Below are 24,151 nucleotides of genomic sequence, written 5' to 3'. Positions count from 1 at the left end.
CATTAGCTAATACAGAACTGTCATGTCATTTTTTAACACCCTCAGTTTCCAATAATTGCAATACCAAGCCCTAAGAATGCTTTTTATTAGAGTTCAACAAAATTCTCTCTTATGCCTTTGAATGCAAAAGAAAATATGAGATCAGCATTTTAAAAAATCCTGATAATGGTGGAATCATTGTAAAGAATCCACTTTTAACATAAATTCAGTTATTCAAGGTGTCAATAAATATGTGCTGCAGTCTCATACCGTTTTCTGGTATAAAGATTTTTAGGGCACATGATGAAGGCCTCCTCCACTGCCTCACCCCTTTTTACTATCTGATTTTACACCATACAGATAGCGGTATAAGAATGAGAAAAAGCAGCTTACTGCTACTTCTTGGGCTCTCGAGTGTCTGATGGCTGATTCAGAGGAAAGAAGTTTGTAAGTGAATCATTTCAGAGGGGGGAAAAAAGCTAATGGATGATAGCTCTGAGCTGGATCAGCTAGGCAAGAAATAAAACTGGAGATTCACCAAGTTTCAGACACCTCCAAGAAGACAATGTCAGAGGAGTTGCAGACATATTGCCTTGAAATGAAGTTAGAAAGAGAATCACTGAGTAGTAAATCACAGAAAAGGTGGAAACTGAGGCAATGTAAAAAGGAACATGACATTTCAAATAGTCAGGGCACTAATAAGGATTGATATAGAGAGGCTGTCCCTGACAGCTGAACTGGTGCACATGGGTAGACTGGCAGAAATGGAGGCCACTCAACTCCTGTCCTTTTCCTGCCTGTTGTATTTGGAAAATCACATTTTGCTGGTCTGATTCAGTTAAGGTGGAGACCAGAAATAAGAACCCCACATCATGAAACAGCACTTGGAAAGTGTTTTTGGTCTTGTGTCACTTAATCCACAGCACGAAGGGTCATTTTGGTCTTCAGGCACAAATGTGTAACTTTACAACAACGGAATTCATCTAAGAAGATCGGGTGGCTGGACAATATTTTACTTGTCCTACTTTTAAAACATGGCAAAATAAGGAAGAAAAGAGCATTTCTTTCCCTTCCACCTCTGCTAATTGACACAAAACTGAATGATTCCAGTCAGGAATTTTAACACTTATGCTGATATACTTTCTTCATCTGATGTTATCATTGCCTGCTTTTTCTGTTGTCATTAATACCTGCCTATGATTGTAGACAGGTAAATAAATGCTGCAGAGCATAATCACTGTCTTACATGATTATCCTCTAGAGACCTTAGTTTTATTTGCAGCAGCTCTCTGTCTTTCCACAAAGCAAAGGAATGTATAGATAGTATAAAGCTATAGAAGTTATTCAGATATATGATATTGTCTGCTAAAACATTTCCTGATTGTCTTACGCTACCTTCTGGCTCCATTACCTTTCAAAAATTCACCTTTCAAAAATAAGAAATCAAAGACTAGGGAAATGTTCTCAGCTTTGTAGTGCTCATAGTGGGCTTCTCTGCAGCTTCATAGAAACTGCAACATGTTAGCAGCTCCTATCACTGACCTTCCCTATATTTTTTGCAGATTCAGCTTGAAGTTTGCTTGCTTTGATATAAATCATTGCAATGTGCATCACCATGGAGCACAATCACACCGCCCTGGGTAACAGGGGAAGCTGACAGCTGGACTTGGGCTGACCATGATTCTTTGCCTTAATAGAGAGGAGCACCTTGAAACTTACAACTCCCTGGTATAGGACCATCAGGCTTGAACAGCTTATCAAGTTATCACTTTTATAACAACTGGTAGCGTGCTGGTTACCATGATAGGCTAGCAAGAATACAAACAAATTCTCTTTGGAAAAAAAAATAATTTAAAATTGTATATATTGATGTGTTCTCCTATCCTTCTAATGCTTTCTGTCTTTAATGGAGCTGATCCAAATATCTCAGGGTTGTTTAGAAAGCAACTTTAGAGATTGCTGGGGTCACGTATATCTCCTTCAGTGCTTGTTTTGCATACAGGGTGCTGCCAAGTGTGCATGGCAATTTCAACAGTTTATAGTCTATTTATTTAATATTCCTGAAGAAAGAAACTTTAAATGAAGAACAGGATTACATGCCTGACATGTTACCTTCACAGGCTGCAACTCACTTTGGTATTATTGCAGCTAGCAATACCAGTTCTGCAGTCTGCAGAAGCCAGAATTCCGAACCCCAAATATGAATTTGTAATAATGATATGCAGTCTATGAGCCTCTTTTTCAGATTTGCTTTTCCAAGCAGCCCTGCTGAAATTAAAATTGCAACCCAGATCAATTTCTGCAGGGAAATTGAAACAAAAAGAAAATAATAATAAAGGAAGATTTCTTATACAAAATCATTTATACTCCTAAAACTTGCACCGTTGATTGCTGACCTCTGAAAGGTGGAGAAAGTACCTGTCCCCTGAGTAGATACTCAGAGTGCAGATTTTGTCTACTGTGACTTGGTATTCAAATAGCAGATTTTTTTCCTTCCCACACAATAATTCTCACATGTATTAACCAGTGAGGAGAGAAAATTGGATGTATTGTGTATCATGGAAAAAAGACCTAGTGTAGACTTAAGAGAAGGCATAAGTATTCAAGGGAATAAAAAGATTTTTAAACATTCCCCTGATTTCTCTTTTGTTAATTAATATTTGTGCCTGTGAAGACAAACTTTGCACTAGTTTCTGAGATGAGAAAACTTCTATGTGGTGCAAGGAAGTTCAGTTTGAACAATAATGAGCAGTCACCAGCTCTTTCCAGTGGTTATTTTAGATACCTACAATCACCAGAAAAGCTTAACAATCAGTAGCAGAAAACTTCTGAATTTTTAGCCAAGATCTCTGTCATGTAGGGAAAGTGTACCTGAAGGCTGCTGTTACCCAAAATTACATTTGGACACATAGGCAGATGCCACTGTCACTGAAAACAGTGAAATAAGCCCTCCAAGCAATTTGCTGGGTCAGAAAGTTGACATTACTTTATTAGCAGCACTGGATGCACGGAGAATTCTCCTTAAAGCATGCATGCCCAGTAGCCTAAAAGACCAGGTTATATTCCTCAAACTGATACATATTCATCACAATTCCTGAATAATGCACTCATGCTAAATGTTTCCATGGATTTATCCTGGAATGGTTCTGGATCTTCTGATGAGTCTTTTCTCCTTGAGAGTACCTCAAATATGTGGTCAGGTCATAATGTACTTCTCTTATCATTCTTTGCTCTGACACACAATTTTCATTCTCAAAACAAAAGATATCTGCCAGTACATATTAATCACTAAAATAAGTAAATAAGGAAGTGTTAGCTGGCACAAAACTTATTAGTCTTAGATGCAGGGAGTTAAAACAAGGCCACATAAATCTCAGGTTTGTTTGTAATAAACACTGCATGGCACAAAACTAAGCACTGACTGTGGATATACGGATCATACACTATTGAGCTAAAGTTAAAAGAATTTTTCCCAACATCATCCCTTGCTGCTGCTCTGATCTCTTCTTAAAAATTTAACTTGCTTGGTAACACCATTAGACAGAGGTTCTGTAGCTTGAGCACAGAATCTCTACTGACCTTAGAAATTCTTGCAAGCAACTAGGCTTTTACCTCCTACAGGCTATTGACAAAAGCTTTCACAGAGGGTTCTGGGGGCTGTGATAAGGCTGGCTCACAGGATGTTGTGCAGTAATTTCCTCCAGATCACATGCATCTGGTTGCTACTCTGAATAAATTTCAGAACAGGATTGTGTAGTTATTAGTCTTCATATTCCTGTCACACATGTGGGTGCATGTCAGACAGGTGAGCCACTGGGCTTGGCATCATATGAGCCAAGGGAAAAGAAGACAAATCTTATGAAAGAAAGATCATTCAGTGGCCCTCTCTGCTTAATATTTTCAGCAGAAAAGTCATAGTGGTCCAAATGCACAAAGGACAAGAAAGAAAAGCAGGTTTTGAGTCAAATTCCAAATTCCATGCTCATGAATTCTCCTCCCCTGACACCCCCCAAAACATTTAGATACAAACAAAGCTTGGCGGGGGAAAACACCTTCAGCAATCACCTAGGGAGACCAAATTCAAATGAGAAGTGGGAAACTTAGTTTAGATGAGTACAGATTCCCACCTAGTGACAAATGCAAGCACCCAGATGGGTGAAAACCTCAGGTGTCCAAGCAGACACAGTCAGCATCAAAAGCCCAAGCTTTATTTGCTCCCAGGCCTGAGCTGTAGGGGACACCTATTCATTGCAGAATTGTTTTGATTTCCTCCTTCCTTTTCCCACTCCTCTGTAAGAGCACTTTGCTCATTCAGGCCAGATCTGATCGCATTTTCTCCTATTCTCCATCCTCTTTTGGCTTCTGGGCATCTTTAATATGCACAACAAAGTGTCAGTTTCATTACCAGCAATCTGTATTCAAGGATATAAAATTTGTGTAAATTCCACAGCATTGCACAGTGTTTCCATTTAACCTGAATGAAATTCAAGTGCAAATGAGGTGTTAGTCATTCATGAATAGAACCCATAATGTGTAGACATGGTTTTTAAAGGTGAATTTAGTACCAAGCAAAAGGTGCCAAAACTGAAGTCCTCTATGGATTCTTGTAAAAAAGGGATGATGAGGGAAAGCAAGCCACACTACAGCATATAAGTGCTGACAACCAGCACTAGGGATGGAAAGATAATTCAAACATAATGTCCCTTTAAGGCTTCACTCTCTGTAGAGGGAGTATTAGTCCCTACACAAATCTAGTGGGTTTTATGACACAAAAATTTCAGCCTATTGAAGACTGAGAAATGCAAAGCTCCAGACCATTTCACTTAAGGCACTCTGTAATGAGATCTAATCAACTTTGAACACCTAGGGGTGAAATTCCCCCTCCTTTCCATAGATTTGTTATACTCCCAGGATGGTCTCCAATTTGTTATTGTTAAACAAGTGATGTCATCTCCAAGTAACTAAAATGACTGGAAATGCTAGAAATAAGTGTCAGAGAAGAGGCTGAAACAGTACTTTCATCTTTAAAATACCCAAGATTTGCTTTAAAAACAAACACATAATCCTGCAATGTAAATGCCAGATGACACCCAGCCTATGCATAGCTACTGACTGACCACAGAAAGATCTTTCACTCAATAAATAATTGAATATGGCAAATCCCATCCTGCAGTTTCTCACTTGTAAAGAGCAGGCTGTAACTACCCTGGCTGAACATGATTTGACATCTAGGAAGAAGGGGTGTAGACAAGAGCAACAGATTTTCTTATCTTCTATACTACCTACATCAAGGCAAAACACAGTTCTGCATTTACAAAATATAGGGTATAGAGGACAATGACTGACTGCCAGGAATTGCAGGGAGGGACCCTACGAGGCTGCATGCCTGGTCCATGTCATGGCTGATGAATTTCCCTATGAATAAAGGAATGCTACACACACTGGAAAAACTCTAAACTCCAAATATGTGCAAATAGGTTCTGAACTGACAATTGTGATTCAACGGTAGAAAATACTATAGATCCAAGAAAGAATTAGGTCAGTGCTCATTATCAGTCAAAGCAGCAAATAAACTGTTAAGAATTTTTAGGAATGAATAGAAATAAAACAGAAGCAAACACTGCCTTTGAATAAACCTATGACTCACTTGCATTTTTAATATTTCTGCAGTTCTAGTCTCTCTTCAGGAGGATATGGTTAAATGAAAAAAGTAAGGACATTGTATATCAGTGCAAAGGACTGGGTATACAAGGACTCCTCAGCTTGAAAAAGCAAACTAAGAATGAATGCTCAAGTCCCTCCATGAGCATTCAGGAAAGAGTGAAAGGGTTTCCCATAGCACCACCAATTCTCAGAAATGTAGGCAGCAACAAACAAAATCCAGTTCAAGAATGAAAGTTTGAGCATGAGTGAGCAAACTTGTGTAACTCACTGCAGAGATCACAAGGGAGGGTTGGGACAGCACACACAGAATTCTGTGGAGTTTACTGCAAGAAACATCCAGCTCAGGAAATATCCTGAGCTGAAAACTGTTGGAAGTGGAGAGTGGAAGAGGCAGCAACATGCTGCCTTTGTCTGACTGGACATCCACTGTCAGAAGTAGGACGCTGGACTGGACGAACCTTAACCCAATGCAGCGGGACCATTCCTGTGTTCTTATGCTGCTGGCTTTACCTCACAGCATGCAGCTATGGATTTCCAATAGCTGAGCTCAGATTACATAAAGCTATAAACCAGGTAGCTCTGCTGTGATATCTGTCCATTCAACCCTGTGATGCTTCCTAAGTGAGCCTCAACAAGCTCCCATTGGGTGTGCCACAGAAATACAAGCATGTGCCTGTGAGCATGTGTGTGGACTGGGGTGAGTAGAGGAGGGGTAACCCAGAAGTGCAGCCCTGTGCAGCTGGTCACGAGTGAGCAGGCTCATTCCATCTACTCTTGTTGCTGTGGATTAGCATGAACAGAGGTAGGAAAAGGTTTCAGCACAGACTGGAACTGACACAGATTACCACGTGGAACAAGGCCAAACAAGAACAGGAGACCATGAAAAAGAGAAAGTGTTCAGCAGCCCAGGGTGGCATCTCTCAGTAAAAGACAAAGAATCTCTGGGACAATCATCTTCAGAATGTGAATTTGCCATTGCCACAGTTTGTCAAAAAAGCAGCACTGCTGGCTTGGAGCAAACACACAGTTACAGTGCTCCAAGGCTCACTTCCAAAGTACAAAACCAACAGCTACCTACAAAACCAAGTTTCAAACTTCCCTTACTTATCAAACCATGCATTGCAAGAATGTCATGTTACTCCAAGGATTATTATTTTGTAAAATACACTTTTTTTTTTTAAATACAAATCTCCCTTAAACATTCATTTATTTCCCTGGCTTTTCCTCGTCCTAAGCACTCCCTCCTTTGCATAAATCTAAGGGCTGTTGAGTGATAGAGCAATTGCCATTTAAAAATTAACATACCTTGACACAGATGTTCACAGATGCCATGGAGTCCCTCATGAATTCACACATCATCTTTGCATGTGTGCTGTGATTCTCCACAGGATAAAGATGGCAAAAAAACTGCCCAGGACTCCCTGGGACTTCTGTTCCTGTGGACTGTGGAATGAGAGGAAAGAATCATCACTGCTTTCTGAAGTGGCCAAAAAGGTAACTTTTATACAGTGATTAACAAATCCCTGCAATTGCAGCAGAATGAAACTGCTGGTACTGTCACCACTGTCCCAAGGCGACAAGCACTGCAGGACTGCACCCCATATTTCCACTGTCTCTGATTCTTACTATTTTCTATAGAGGTAGTTCAGTAGAACTGAACTTCACGGAAACCTTAAGTCATATGCATGTTAAAATACAGTTAAGTTATACCCATGGTAAAATGTTACTATGAAAATACATTCAATCACTTACAGTATTTCAGTTCCTCTGGTTTGACAATATGACTGAATCATTATGTGCAGCATAACTAAGCATTAAAGTTTGGTTGTCCAAAAATTTTGAGACTCCAAGTTTTCCAAATTTGCTTTGAAATCATGTGATTTTGAAGCATTGAGGTTATTTTGTCATTTCTACCTGTTGAGCCTGAGAGAGAGTAAATAGAGGTGCCTGGTCTGCCCAGCCACTGGAGTTCATCCCCTCTGCAGCACCAGCTAATTCCTTTGGGGAGCGAAGGCTTTATAGTGTTGCCAAAAATTTTAGCTGCCATAAAAGCTGTATGTCAGAGTAGCTTTACAAAGGTTCTAAATAAACCCTTGTACTTTCCAAACGTGAGGGGAGACCAGATCCATAGGCAGCCTTTGTTACTATGGTATGCCCTTTCTCAGTTTAGAAAGGACAGGACTTTGCTTACACTTATTATTTCAATACCTTGTCACCCAAAACTCACTTCACTTTCTCATACTCTACAAGTTTTCCATATCCAGCACAGACCCTCTGGATCCTTTGCTAATGCTTTGAATTAATTTTTAAATTAGTTCTTCCCTACCTCTTGTTTAAATTTTAGGTGAGGAAGGAGAGTTGATAGCGGCTAGTAGTAAAGGCAAGAATAAAAACTTTGTGTGACCATTTGGAACTCTCACCCGATTATCATATTCATACTTTCTAATTTTTTTAATAAAACTAAAAATCCATATCTAAACAAAAGCTTTATTCCTCTGTCAGAAATGAAACTTTATTCATAGTTATTAACCATTATAGCAGACATACCCCTTATATAAATATCTATAAAGTAATGAGTCTTTCCTGGAATAAGATGCATATTAATTAGATCCTACAGCACTTGAGAGACTTTGGTTCAATTCCCACCAGTAAGGTCAGGAAATGCATCCACAGTAGTTAGCAGCTAGTTTCAAAATCTCAATGCACCGAGCATGATGGGGTCATTCAGTGGAGCAGATACCCCAAGGGAAGGGTAGAACAAGAGCCAGGGATTATTTCACAGCACTGAACTGGTACACTGCGGGAGTGATGGACTTTCCTTTCAGAACAGAAAAGCTTACCAGCATACTGTCCTTGTGGCCCACTCTCATTATGAAGAATGTAGCATGTGAAGCAATTAATTGGATCTTATGGGCTGGAAAAAGCTAAGGAAATGGTGTGCACATGTGTGTCTGTGGGGTGGGAGACACTAACCCAGGAGGACAACGCCACCACACCCACAGTGACCCTGCACAGGACGAGGCAAACCCCAGTGCTGGGCAGAAGCAGCCGCCTGCATCCCCTCCCAGTACCTGTTGAACAGGTAAACGTGACAAAACAACCTCACACCCCTGGAAGTGCGCAAGAGGAATGTGGATGTGGCCCTGGGGATGTGGTTTAGCAGGGAACATGGTGGTGGCTGGGCTAATGGTTGGCATTGACAACCTTAGGGATCTTTTCCAACCCTAATGATTCTGTGATCTCCATAAGACAATGAAGCTCCAGTGCTGAGCAGGGTAAAATAATGCAAAAAGATTTCTCTTTCTTCAAGATATAAGTTATTTGCCACACAGAAGCACAGAACATTTTCCCTGCTTTCACCTCTATCACAGACCTCCCCTGTTATTTTAAGGGTGATCCCCTTTACCTGAGCATATTTCCCCTGCTACAGAGTTAAAGAGGAAAGTTACTCCAGTTTGTGCTTATGCACAAGAATAGAAGAGCCCTTGATTACACTGAGTCTCAGTCCGTGAATCACAAGGAAGATTTTCAATGTCCAGCAGTTAAATGTGTTAACTATGACATTTCTGAAGCTCTATTTTTATAAGTGCAACAGAAAAACAAATAAAACAAAACACTTCTTTATAACTGCTCTTTATGATAGTATTTGTTCAACTACAGCTTTGATGATACCACTACATTCTCCAGCATCTTCTTAGAGTTTCAGTTTTATAAGCTACATGTATTAGGTTTTCAGAAGTAGACTTCTTTATCAGGATTTTTATTCCTAATGAGAAAATAATCTACAAACAGTAGATTATTTTGCTGTTAAAAGGTTTGTTTAAAATTTACTTCACAGAACAAAACACAATTCATATCTGGTTATTGTCCTAATGAAATCTATTTCTCCTCCTTACAGAGCTCTTCACTGAGATGCTAAAATTTAACTCACTTGAGTTATAAATACTGTGTGAATTAATAGTCAGCATTGTTTGGAAGGTTTTTTAATTGGCCTGCAGGGAGGCCTTCTGTATATATTAAACAGATCATGTGTCTGCCTTGCAACTAAACCACCTTTACATTTCCTTTGCACACATTAAACTCAAAGCTGTTTAATGTTTTCTTAGGAATATTTGGGTTTATTGTTCATGCTAGGAAATGAATGCTACATTAATCAGTGCAAACCAAAGTTAGTGATTGGTCCTTAGTGATGACATTCTAGAGTCGTCATGCCCCACAAATAAATAGGTTTGGCTGTTCTTCTTATTTTTATTTATAAATTCTGTTTCATAACAGCACTAAGATGCTGCAGGCCATGCACTTCTTGGGGATTATTGCACTTGTCAGGTGTTTAAAATCATTCAGTCCTCTGCCTGTGCCTTATAATACCACTGGAGGTATATAATCAACCAGAAATACACTGCCTGGAGTGTCTTAATGCTTTATTATGACATATCTAACTTTCAAAATAAATTATTTATTTGGAAGCTTGGAAGTGTCATAATGATATCCAATCAATAGCTGAGAAATAAATATGAAATCAGGAGAACACATCAGAAAGAGAAAGACAGAGGGTAGAAAAAAATGCCAGCTCATCAGTCATCCCAGGCCAAAACAATGTGTGTGTACGCCTGTAGACACAGAGATGTGTGCACACAACCCGTGGATTTCTATTTGTGCATAGACCTGTATCTGGTGAGAAACACACAATATCTGCATTTATATGTCCCTGTCTGATTGCTGATATAAACCATGGGGCAACTGCATCGAATTAATATCACAAATTGAAAACATAAGTGGGCCAAACAGATGTTAATAACCAGACCTCTTATTAAATAAAAATTTAGAACATTCTGTGCTTAGTCAGCTAAGTCATTCCATATTTAAGAACCAGCTTCTGTGTTTCATGGAAAGCAAGCCTAGCTGCACCAGTTGACATTACAAATTGCATATCAGATCATTATCATTACAATCACTAAAATACACACATTATTCAAAACTGAAGGTTAAAAGCAAAACAGAATAAAACAATGTCATTTTCTAAAAAAAAACCAAAATAAACAAAACCCCAAACAAACTAAAAAATCGATTGTACAACAACTAGAGAAATTTAATACTCTGGAGTTTAAATTTTTAAATTAAATTCCAATTTGTAAATTATTATGTGGAAATAAGGGACTCTACTTAGGCAATTGTGCTAAATAACAGTGCAAACCCTGCAGGGGACCAAATTATCTTTCAGTGAGGGAATATGAAAAGTTTTTTTGGAAAAGGGCCAGTTTTAGGTAGGGGGTGTTTAAAGCCTTGGGAGTTACTGTAGCAATAGAAAAGATTAATAATTTGCACATGTGAGACTCCTGGCAAGCAGGACGCAGCTGTAAAGAATTAACCCCTCCTGAGAGACATAAAAACATGGAGCAGCTGAGAAGAAAAGGGTGAGGGGAGAATGCAAAAGTATGCAGAGTACAGATGTCCTAGAAGAGAAAAATATGTAAAGTAGGGTTCAACAATGCACTGAGATTTTATTATTATTTGGGAGGGAAAGGGAATCTTCTTGGAAAATGTGGGTATATAGGAAAAAATTAAATACCAGCAGAAGACAAAACTAATTCTCTTATTACTGCCTGCAAGTGCAAATAATCTGAATAAAAATCTGAAAGCTTGCGAGTCCTTATTGGAAGGACACTCTCCAGGTGATCTGGCCTGCAGCTGGCCCAGGCTGGCTTGTTTTGGTGTTGGTGCATGCCCGGCCTGCTCTGCCGCTGGCTCCATCCCTCGGAGCGCTGGGGGCATTGGAGGCTCCCACACAGCACTGAGCGACCAGAGCAGGGCTGAGCACTGTGTCACCGTGGGGCTGGAGCTGCAGCTCCCGGTGTTTGCTCTTCCTGGCTGCCCACCAGAGTCATTTCTCTTGTGAGGGCCCAATTGTGCAGCTGCCCAGCGTGGCAGAACCGCACCCTCCCGCAGCCAAATGCGGTGCATGGGCAGCAGCATGGGCGCACTCGAGCTCAGGTGATAACTCTCTCAGAGTCTGGGACAAGGCCAAAGCAATCCAATTTTTGGGTTGTATTAGAAATCTGAGACTATTACCCTTCAACAGGAGAAATTAGGCTTTAAAGAGGTGAAATAGGTAAACCCTCTGCTGATTTCTGTTGCTAAATATTTTTTTATTTTTCCCTTTGGGAAAACAAATTGGTCAAGAAAATGTTGGAAGTGATCATTAGCTGACAGAAACAATGGAGATGTTTATTCAGATTAAATCACAGAAAGCAGCATCCTTTTCTATTAAACAAAAGAAATGGTCTTGAAAGTAATTTATCTTTAAATGTTACATGGATTACCTAGAATCCAGATGATGGATTTTTTTTTCTTTTTTTCCCCATTTCATAGGGATATACATAAACAGATTAATTAGGTTTATTGCATTTAGATTTTAAAACAAGGCCCAAATTCTTATATGAGCTAAAGTAGATTCTATCTTAAAAACAGAAAATTAGGAAAAAAACCCACTTTTAACATAGTAACTGTTTCAGCACAGTATTTTTCAAGTAAGTACATTCAAAGGGTTCTTTGGAGGCCCCAGGAGATATAGAACCAATGGGTTGAGGAGATGAACATACCTCCTTGCTTGCCATGCTTGTTCTCCAGCCAAGAGAGCACATTCCAGCCGCTCAGGTGTTTACTGGCCCCTCCGATTTCAGCACCGTCCTCTCCCTCCTCTCCTCCCACAGCTCCAGTCTTGCTAGCTCAGCACTAAGGAAAGGTGAAGCACACAGCTGCAGGAAGGGCTTTGGAAGTGGTGTAAAGCAGGCATGGAGCTGCAGCCTGATGCAGCCCTACATGGTAAATTTTAACCTGCTCCCATAAATAATCTGTTTTTCCTCAGATGCTCTAGTTCCCAGGGTTATCTGCCACTCACACCAATTAGGTGGGCACCAGCTCACACCAACACTTCTTCACTGAGGCTACCATGAGGTCTGACAGGTTCCTTTTATGTATTGCCTCTTTCATATGGTGCTTTGTCCCCATGTATTTAGCAATGCATGTAAAACTTCATCTTACTCCTTGCCTTTCTCTGGTAGAGGCACGTGTGACCTACCCTGCTTCTTTTCATTAAAAAGGATGCTGCAGATGTCCTAATCCCTCACATAATTTCTTTTTTTCCTCCTTCCAGTAACTTCTCCTTCTCTAGCACAGAAAGCAAAAAAAAACTTGATGGGGTCGCCTTCACCTTTGTTAAGGCTCAGTTTTCCACAAGTCCACCTCCAATATACCAATCCCTCTTCAAATGGCAGCTTCTGTCATGGATCACAGTCTGGACTAAGTTATTGGGGCTGCTGTGGATGAAAACTATGCAATGCAGGTACAGAAAATTGTAAGTTGACTGTATTTTAACTGAAGAAATATTTTGTGACAGAATACATGCACAGCTGAACTGTATACTCATTTTTGCTTCTTACTCCCCCTTGCTATGAGACTATATTAGGCTCCAAACAGACATCCACAAATTATCCTAAATATCAAAATTGTTTTGGGCTTGTTTACCTTAAACTCAGAAATCACCTGGATGCTTCCATCAGCTTCTGTCTGCAGGATAAAAAAAAATCATATACAGGCTTTGAAATTGAATCATTTGCTTAACTATGTAAGTCAATATCACTGTCCCACCACCTCTATAAACTAAAACCCAGACTTATTCCACAAAAAATAATTCAGACCTTGGTTTTCCTGTACATCTATTTAAAACATGCTGTGTTTTTATATCCTTTGAGTTGACTACAGATTTATCAACCAAAGTGTACAGTGTATCCTCTGAAATACACAGACACAAACACACATACATGTCAGCAAAATTGAGAGTCAGACATTACTACAAGTAAAATTGGTACTTTATTGTAAGCCTCTGCTTAAATTTATTCTCAATTCACAGGGCTTCTACCAAACGATCCAAAGTTTTTCAAGCCTGTTGAACAGGCTTGAAAACACTAATATTTTACTCCCATATTTTAGAAACTTTCAGCTGAAAAAAAAATTGTTTTCTAGGAAGAAGTATATTTGTTTGAATAAAATTTCCCAAATATCACATTTGATCATAAGTGATTTAAACAAACAAACACAAACCAAATTCTTCATTTAGTAAATATATAAATAAAATTCAAATCTAACAACTGCAGAGACCCAATGGTTTAGTTTGCTCAGCAAGCTGGCATATCCTTCCAGCCCCCAACAACTATTCAAAGGCTTGCTAAACCAAAAATCCTAGAAATATTTCGAACAACTTCTAAGATTTTGTCTTTTCTTCTATGAATTAATGTAATTTTCTTTAAATCCCTTGTAATTTTGGCCTCTGTACGTTTCACAGCAGTGAGTTGTGATAACATGCCTTATGGAAAGGTAATCTTCTCTTCTTCACTTGCTGAACTGTTTGCTTGTGTGCATCCCTATTCCTGTACTGTGAACAAACCCTGCTTTATGCTTCTTCCCAGACTTATATATAGCAGCTGCTATATATATATATATGTGTGTGTGTGTGTGTTTCTATCTGTGTACAAACTGTGTATCCCCTATTAGTGTACCAACACCCAGGGTACCATTGCAGACACACAGCTCCATCCAACAGCACCAAAATCTCTTCAAAATGTGAATACTGCGCATATTTCAGACTTATGGGAGAAAAAAGCAATTCAGATAACCATGAATTTCAAATAATTTGTCCCAAAAGATACAATGACAGGATAGCCACCATGACTATGGGGGAGGGAAAAAGTGACCTTTTTCAGCTCAGAATTCAGCAAACCATTCAGATCTTGTAAAATTTTACACCAAAACTCTGCATTAAGATATGTGTTTAGGAATACTTTCTTCTAGATATTGGCTGCAACTCTCCAAAATCTGTGTGCGTGCTTATGCCAAAAGATTTATGTGATTTTCACATCAATCTTATCCATTTACAGACTTGGGACCCAAAACACAAAAACATATTTCATTATCAAGCTGTCTAAGAGAAAACTGCAAATTAAGTATCTTTAAAACTGCTCAGTCAGGTAGTACAAAGGTGCTATGCTTGCAAAGGCTTCCACATAAACATTTTAATTGCATTAAATTGTGACTGAGAAATGAGGCTGGTCCTGCAGTGCATATATTATGTAAATATGAACCATTTAAACATAAAATTATAAAAAATAATGAAAATAAAGGAAATTTTTATTTGCACCTAGGAGGGGTTCTTTTTTCAATTATGTAATAAAAGATTCATTTAAAAAAATTTAAAAATAACAAAACCAGTTTGGAAACAAGTAAAAAAAGTGTAAGGAACAATTTAACACCCTCTGGAAGAAGAAACCAGGCCATACACTAAAGATAAGTAAGTGAAGATATACTGTCTTAGCAAAGATGAAAATAAGCATATGCTGAAATATTTCCTGGAACAGGGTCTGGTCACATCACTGCTTGCAATTCTGATATTTTTAAAGTCATTTCTGAATAAAATCTGCCTGGATATTTCAAGAAAAAAAAAAAAAGAAGAAAAAAAGAAGCTAATGTCAGTTTCTGTGAATGCAAAAAAGGAATTAATAGCAATACACCCAGAGTGTAATTTAATGGGCAATAATTAGTTTCTATTGATATGCATTTTTTAATAAAAGCTGTAGTAGTTGTTTGTTGAAAGAGAACTATTTTATGCTTTGTATCTGAAATCCATTTCCTGCCAATGCATTTTTTCTCTGTAATATTGCAGGAGATGTTCTGTGAAACACCTTCTCTCTTTAAACCTTGATAAAATTCTTGACTGTGTCAAATGTAATAAGTTTTAGACAAATGACTGTCATCTCCTTGAGCCAGAGAGTTTGAAGAGAGCGCAGTAAGTGTGTTTATTTGCATTAAGCACATGCATCAGTGTGGTGTGTGTGAGGAGCTCTGGTACAGCTATTTTACAGCCAGTGTGAAGAGATTTTTTTCTATGTCATGCTAAAAGACTATAAACCTTGGTGATGTCTGTCTTATGCAATTTAACTCAGTCTAATTGTTCTACAAAGAGTTCTTTTGGCTTAGTAACTTCTTCAAGTCACTCTTTTCAAAAGACATATGGAAAACCCCACTCTCATGATTATTAATAATGTAGCTACTATGAGAAAGTCTCAGAGTAGCAAGGAAAAAAAGCCCATAGAGACAGAACTTAATTTTATAGTGGCTGGTAGCGCTTAGTTTCATTTTCTTAAATGTTCCAGCCATTGAATAAAGAAATAATTTGAAAAGGAAATAGCATCTACAGTATTTGAACTTGCCTTTAGCATAAAATGTTTTAATGTTTTGAGTCTGTCTTTGACAACTGAAACAGACTTTACTGAATACTGTAAGAGTTCACTTTGTAATAGAAAAGTAGTCACTCCCTGTGATCACTGTGTCTTTTTAGTATGCAGCCCAGAGGATTCAGAAAAAGATTACATTTACAATAATTAACATATATGTAAATGGAGATCATGGCTATGAATGATAAATTTTCATAGCAATTTAAACCTTGTTCAAATTAATCAACCATACAGACACTTGATTAATGAAAGGCAGCGTCACTTTAAAATGCAACATGTTAATACATATTACTGTTATCGCTGATCAAAGAATCTTTAAACATAAACCAATTAAAACAAAGTTCAATCTACATTTTTTACTGGTTTAATTCCTACAGAATTATAAGAGTATTATAAAAATTTACGTATTTTATTCTCCTTCATATCTATTTACTAAATTGACTGTAGTACAGAATCACACAAGTAATTCTGCTACTTCATTAATATGATTGGATGTGAAAACTACCAGATTAGTTTTCCAATCTAAGCATATACATAATGGCTGATTGCAAAGTGGGCGAAATGCATCCAATTTCATTCTTCATTTGTAAAACCAGTAACTTGCATCTCATCTCTCCTCAGTTCACTCGTCAACAGCCGGCCACGCAGGAGCTTTGAGTGACGGATGGCAAGGGGGCTGATGGGGAACGCTGCCGCTGTGGCACCTTCCAGCACCACCCATTCCCTAGGAACAGCCAAGGCTAGACGGTTTTATGGCAATGGCAGGTTTTTGCAGAGGTCACCCAAGCGTCTAAACAAGTTTTACTAATTTAAATTCTTTTCTTATATAATGATATAAGAAAGTTCTGCTTTGTCGTGCAACTCTGCTTCACTTCACTGGAAAATTTTATGTGTGTTTTTTCATAAATATATTTAGATAGTTGCAATTTCTTTATTGCTACTAATGAAAAGGCTCACTAACTTCTAAGGTGTACAACATTTTCCTCATGATCAGGAAAACCTAGTAAAAATATACAGCACATTTCAAATTGTTGCCTTAATGAAGACTTAGGTGCTGTGGTCATGAAGAGACTTAAATGATTAGCTGACCTCTTTTTCTTTTATTCAAAATGTGTCTTCAACACACATTACATATCAGAATTTGTATATCCAAATACTGAGCTTTACTGTAAGTGATGGTGTTGGTACAGGAGTAAGAGACAGTAAAATCTAAGTAAAACCATTACTTTTGCAAAAGAAATAAAGATGACATATGGTGGAATTTGGGAAATGGATTCAGTGGGGTATATATGTAAGGTATCCTTGTCTTTATGGAAGCTCCCACACATGTGAGCACTACTCAGATTTCAATATTAGGAACCAAAAATGAAACAAAATCAGTTTACTTACCACAGGGAGTATAATAATTGACCTGTTCCCTTCTCCTGTGGTAAAATGAGTTTCTGGTGCTAAATACAGTCCTTGGGAGAAGAAATACCTGTTAATGTTTTCCAGACACAACAATAAGATAATAAAATAGTGAATTCCTGCATCCAAGCTTGCACAGATGCAGCCCGCACTAGTGATCATGGCAATATGCAATGTGCAGTCCCAAAGGAGTTATGCTTTTCTTACACATGTACATTTTGCCAGAAGTCTGCCCAAAATTCCATCATTCTGTTGGAGCCTTTCAAACCAGTGAAAAACTACAAGCAGCAGTCTATTGAAAGAATCCTCTGTAGATGCTCAGACTGTCTCAGCTACAGAGAATCTCACAAAACCTGAAGCAGATCATGGTTTAGGCCACCTCTGGATCAAGTTTGGACCATGAAACTTATCCAGCCTGTTGAATTCCATGGAAGATTGAGATGGCATTTGCTTTACTGCTGTCTGGGCCACATCTCAGTGGCCCTGAGGTCAGTTTTGCCACATCCTGATTTGCTGACACGTGCCCTGAATTGGTGCTGTGGCCCAGCTTTGGCTTTTACAGGGAAACGCTCGTCTGAGTCCTGCCCACAGCAAGGGCTTTACCCAGACCCCAACCCCATTCCTCAGCCACAGCTCTCCACCTCTCCCCTCTGGCTCTTCTTGGGAAGCCTCCCTGCAGCAGCAGCTGTTGGCACTGGTGGTCAAGCTGCCTACAAGCAAAAGGACAATGGGAACAGGAGACCTAATCTCTAAAATAAATGCAGAAAAAAGCAGGTTCAAAAAAAAAAAAAATGCTGTGCCTATATGAAAAAGAAGCTCTGTTGCCTTCAGGTGCTCTATGATTGGTGAAGAATAATCACCATGTTAGCAGGTGCCTTGGGACAAATTATTCACATGCAATAATTTATTTGTTCACATTTTCAATAATTTTTTTGCTTTACTTTATATATTTTTTATTATTGTGGTTTTCTACTATCCAGGTGTTTGGCAGTTTGGAGGAAAGCTTGTAAATGCTTTGCACAGCTGACCTACTGAGTCTGAGGTGACTGAGAGGGAACCCACAACTATCTCATCTGACTTCTGTTGGTCAACACACTCCTCTGAAGGTGCTGCAGAAGATACAGCCAAGCACAGATTTTACACTCTGGAAAAGTACCAGAGCTGCTCCTTCTCACCTGCTTGCATAGGGTGAATAGTAAGGATGATTATGCTTCAGCTGGCCTACTCTTAAGGAATTATCTTAAATAAATATTATTAAAAAGATAGCAATATTCTAGATATCTTATAATTGCTTTTGATTTCCTCTCCTAGTTATATACTGGCATTATAGTCCCACAATCACTTCTTCATCCTCGATGTGTTTGTAACCCCTCTCAGCACTTGGCTGGCAGCTGGGTTGGGTTATCTCACACTTGGGGTTTAGGTTAAATATCTATGTTCTTGCAATCTACGACTGATTTTGTACAAACTTTTTTCCCCTCACAAGTGCCAATAGAGGCTGCTGAAGGAGGAGAAAAAGTTTGTTTGTTTGGGGCTGTTGGGACAGGAAGCAGGAGGAATTGTTATTCTATTCACAGCACAAAATATGCTCAGCTTTTAAGGAAATGTGTGTATTGGCTTGCAATTTTCAAGCATGTGTTTTAGCAGGAAGCAGAAGTGGAGACACAGCAGTAGTCTAACAAAGAAGGATCCATTAACTTGACTCTTTTTCTTTTCTACCAGATTGCAATTTGCTCACTAATTGAGGAGTTCTTGGTAGCTGGAAAACACAGCTACAACCTGGCATCAATCTTCTCTTGATGGAAGTCAGTGGTGGCTATGGGCTATTCTGACATTTGACTGCCTGTCACCCAGCATTGGCATCCAGCCTTACTAACCCTGCCAGAGCTGCAGCTACTTTCAGTGAAGGAGATTTTGAAGCAGGAATATTGACAAGTCATACAAGACTGGCCTAAGCCATGAAATGATGGCATTGACAACATCCTGGTTGAGTGCTACAGAAGTGCTTAGAACATACATTTTTAATATCTCCTTAAGAGTAAAATATAAGCCCCAGAAATTGTTTTCGACAAATTTGGGAATATGTGCTGATATCTCAGGATCAATTTTTGGTGTGTATAGAGAGGTAAGGTCATTGGTCAAGCAGATATATTTCCCCTGTACACCTACATTTGAAAGTCAGCAGGAGATTTCTCAACCCTGTTTTATCATTCCTTTTCTTACGCTGAGAAAGACATTTGAAACTCAGCTCTTACCATTGCATTTCTGTTTCCAAATACCAAAAAAATTGGACATGTATTTTCCCAACTGGCTTCTTATTGCATTAGACAATGCTGTGCTACTGTGCTCAATTGAATACTGATGGTTTTTACTGCTCTTATATTCACCAATTTTGTGAACATTTGGTGATGTTACTCTCCAGGTGTTGAGTTCTGCTACATGAAGACTCAAATTCAGTATCTCTCTATTAAAGTTCAATCTTTACAATAAAGTTTAAAGGATGTTTTCATTAGATTTCAAGGGGAAACCACATGAGTAAAGAGAGATACAAATTTAATAGATGTAAGCCTTGTTTCTCACAAGCTGAAACTGTAAATACACTGGTTGCTAACTGGATTCTGCCAGAAGGAAAACAGATTCTGCTTTAAAAATATCTACATAAGGAAAAAGCACCTATACAAGCTACTTAGCTTGAGGACATCACTGGCTGTGCAAAACAGGTCCCTCTCACTCAGGTTTCTCCAGCTTTGTTTGAATTAATTTAATACTCCAAAAAGGCTAAGATTGTGACTGGAAGAGAATTAAGCCATGTGAGTAGCTTTAATTTTGGGTGCTGAATGAAACACATACTTAAAGTCCTGCATTACATCACAATCCCTGAACTCTTAAAAGAAAAGTTCTAAGGGCATAAAAATAAACCATTCTCTGGAAAACCAGTACTAGCTATTAAAGTAACCAGTGAAAGCCACGCACAGACAAAGGTACCCTGGCACACCAACATGAGTGCACACGGGCTATTGTTACAGGTCCAGGTCCTCACCTCAGCCTTCTGGAGTGGGTTCTGCACCTTGGTTGTCCGTGTGTTGACAGAGAATTTCCCACTGTCCCCAAAGCTGGGTCTGGGAGCGGGAGGTATTGGCGTGAAGGACACTTCCCGAAATCTGAAATCTGCCTGGCAAGGAGCTGGGAGTCAAACACAAAACCAACAGCCACTATTCTGCCTGCAGCAGAAATGTGGAGTTCAAACAGATTTGTTGAAGTGTATTTAAGAATTGTGGTAAGATATTTTAGAACATTGTAGCACACATGTGTTAGTACAAACCCAGCCAATTAGGGCAAAACATTCTGCATGTTTTATTCCCGTTAACCCAAACATCAACAAGCAATCTCTTCTGGGTTACTGCTGAGATGTAAGTGTTCTAGATTTCCATTTAAAGTGCTGAATGAAAAAAATAATTTTGCCTAAAAATTTAGATTACAGAATGACCCTGACTAAAGTTGATTAAAATTGCAAAAGTTGCAGTTGAAAATATTTTAAGAATTTGTTTTCAATAAAATATGTTAGTGGGAAATACATGTAAATCTATCTCTTTTTTTCTGACTTTTTAATATAAAAACAGTAATCCAAATGTTAAATTCTTAAGCTGTGATTTTTATATTTAAGATACAAATCTGGAATTTAGTAAAACTTAAATTCAGTTAGGTATGAAAATTCCAAATTTTCTTACTGAAGTAAGAATTCATAAGTGAAAGAATCTCTTGGAACCTTCGCAATCCTAGACAAATTTTCCTGTCCCAAAACTTTCCTGAGAGCCATGTGTTCAACTCTATCCTTTCTTTTATTGACCCACGGAATTGCTGTGATAATTTTATTCATTTAACCCTGATATATTTGCCTGTGGTTATGACTGTAGCACTGAGAGCAGGCAAGCAGCAGGTGCATCAGCCTCCCAGCCTTGTGGCACCTGGGCACAACTGGGGGGCTCTGCCAGGCCAGGCCAAGCCAAGCACAGCCAAAGGCAGGGCAGCCCCAGAGCTGTGGGACCAGCGAAGCTGAGAGGCAGAAATGCTGCCACTGGCAACAAGTGCAGCAGAACAAACCTTCCAGGTGTCAGCTGTTAGGAATGTTATGAAGGAGGCTGACACAGAGGTAGAGGCAGCAATGAGGTCCTTAGGAGGGCCAAGACAAGGGGAGCAAGGGGAGTTCTGTGCACCTGACAGGAGACAGAGAGAGGTACACATTCACGACACAATCATATTAGTTTAGGACCAGGATTAAGTTTTTGATTCCAACAGAAAGGTTGGGGGATTAATAAAATTGCTGTTTAATTGCTATTACTACTAGCTCTGTTAAAGTGTTAAACCTCTTGTTTCTCACTCATTATGGAACAAAAGACCAAGCATTTAAAATACTCTTTTGTCACCAAGACCTATAAGACAAACTGCTGCCCTACTCCTTTCCTATTATGGCAAAAAAAAAAATTATATTCTCATCCAATTACATTAGAAAGGTGATCTTGTTGAAATAGCTAGGAGCTATGATTTGGGAGCATCTATGCTCAATATTCATTCTTCTTTGCCAGAATTCATTTTTTTCAAAGTCTGCACTATCAGGAGTGTAAAATCCATGGTTCCCATGTGCAGGCCTTTTACCAGTTTCTCTCTACAGTTGCACCGACAGGCCTGAGGAAGGGGCTGGGATTTCTGGTACCACGTTACCCCAGCCTCCACCAAGAGGCTCTTTCCACAAAGGCACTTTCATGATTACTGCTGCTAGTGGAACTGCAAAGTGTCAGAAACTGTAAAAAGGGGGTGGGTTGTTTTTTTTTTCTGTTCGTTTGTTTGTTTTGAGGAAGAAAAGGAAAAAGGCTAACAAAAACTCACCACAAAACTTACTCCAGGCAAATCTTTAGTTATTCTTACAATGTATAACAGGGCCCAGTCTGAACTCATATCTCAATAGATTACAATCCACATCATCTCACATTTGGCAAAAGTGCCAATTCCTCAGAGCTACAAAGAACAATATATATACTTAAGTCCATACTCACCTCAATCAGTCTGTGTCTGCGCATTCTGTGGGGGATTTAGAGGATGCACAGGTCATTGTATCAGAGAATTGAAGAGACATATTACAGTACATTATGCTGGGCTTCACCTGGACTGGACACACATGAAAGAGAATTCAGCTGCCACAGCTCCCTTTGTATCTCCGTTTTTCAAATTCTGAAAACAAGCTGAAAAGGAGAAAAGGGACTCAACTTTTTCAAACCCACAAAACTACTGAATAAGGATATAATCACAGGTCTGAATGAATGTAAACAATGTTATCATCAAATTACAGGCAGTTTTAAACTAAATATTCTGAACGTGGTATTTCCATGTTCATGGAAAATTTGTTTCCATCTACATTAATTGCATTACAGAGATTTAATGGAATGCCTAGTTAAATTGTTAGAAGAATAGGTAATATCCATATAAAAAGAAAATAATAAAATATGGCACCTGGCAAGGTTTTAAGTTAAAAGCTTACTGTTACTTATTTTGTATTGAATTTGTACAAATGACTCAAGAAGATGTAAAATACAAATGAGGAAAAAAAAATCCTATAACAAAGGAAAAATTACAGAGTAGGATTTACCAGTCATTCAGGTTTGCATTTCAACAAAACAACTTATATCTTGGATTTGTGTGGAGCTGTTTTTGAATTTAGAAATAATATCTGCACTAGATGTATATTAGATGCAATCGCAAAAGCCATTATTCTTATTCTCCCACAGGTTTAGGGAAACCTGATTGTTCCACACCAGATCACTGTCCTTGGTGGGCACATACATGCCTCAGCCAAAACTTACAACTTGTAGATATGGTCTTGGGACTGGAGGGTGATTCTGGGAAGCGCTGAGAGCCATAGGCCCAAATGACTTCTATGAGAATTGCAGACAAAAGGCTCCTCATGCACTCAGGGAGCAGAGAAAAGATGAAGTTGTTCATAGTAAACTCCAGCTTATTATAAGTATGAAAATGTCTACAGATAAATTTCTGAAAGCAATTTGGTGCCTTCTTTCTGAATTTAAAATGTCTCCTTCTTCAGGAAAGCTGATCGTGCAGCTGAGTCATGTGCCTTTTCATAGATATAAACTAACTATTTCAATTTTCATTTTTTCAAGGTGATAAACTGGAAAGTGGTCAGTTTAGCTGGAATGCCATAAGCATATTCATGAAACTAAGGAGCCAGATTCTGTCATTGAGGAAATGTGTTTGTGAGAAGGTGAGCAGCCGTGGTGAAAGAACTCAGTAAATTCTGGTTTAAATCTTTCCTCTCCTTATTTGACTAGTTCAAGAAAAAATATATCACTCCTATACATATATTTAACAGCTGGTAATTCAACAGAGTAAGTTTGATTCACAGGACTATGTTCACTAGTGACTGGAGCTACACCATTAGCCACGTGGTGAAAGGGTTCTGAGCTGCAGCAAGGGCTATTCATTTCATTTATCTTCTGTAAAAGACCTCACCATCCTTAATATGTTTAATACTTTTCTAAAATTTTACTTACTGCCTTGTTGCCTTCCCCAACTCAGTTCAGCTTGTCTTTTTGTTGTGAAGCAGTTTTGTGTGAGAATTAATTTTGACATTTTTGTGTTATCTACCACTAAGCCCCAGGAAAGTCTAAGTTGTTCTCTTGCTTTGTGGTCTCCAGATGGTGGAGGGTGAAAAGTTACATGAATTGAGGAATTCTGGAGAATGAAGTAAACACTGCCTTGCCATTAAATATTACTTTTCCATCTTTTAAATTACCCCAAATGGTGTG

At 38.7% G+C, this 24,151-nt stretch overlaps 1 long non-coding RNA gene across 1 annotated transcript; it reads left to right on the top strand.

Moving 5' to 3' along the window:
* The first annotated feature begins 6,599 nt into the window (after positions 1–6,599).
* LOC141730472 (uncharacterized) lies at positions 6,600–12,856 on the top strand. The gene is made up of 2 exons (XR_012581988.1): positions 6,600–7,137; positions 12,797–12,856. It is a non-coding gene; the product is annotated as an uncharacterized LOC141730472 (long non-coding RNA).
* The last annotated feature ends 11,295 nt before the right edge of the window (positions 12,857–24,151 follow it).

Source organism: Zonotrichia albicollis, chromosome 10, assembly GCF_047830755.1.
Source record: "Zonotrichia albicollis isolate bZonAlb1 chromosome 10, bZonAlb1.hap1, whole genome shotgun sequence".
Taxonomy (NCBI): domain Eukaryota; kingdom Metazoa; phylum Chordata; class Aves; order Passeriformes; family Passerellidae; genus Zonotrichia; species Zonotrichia albicollis.
This window is presented reverse-complemented; position numbering and strand designations above follow the sequence as displayed.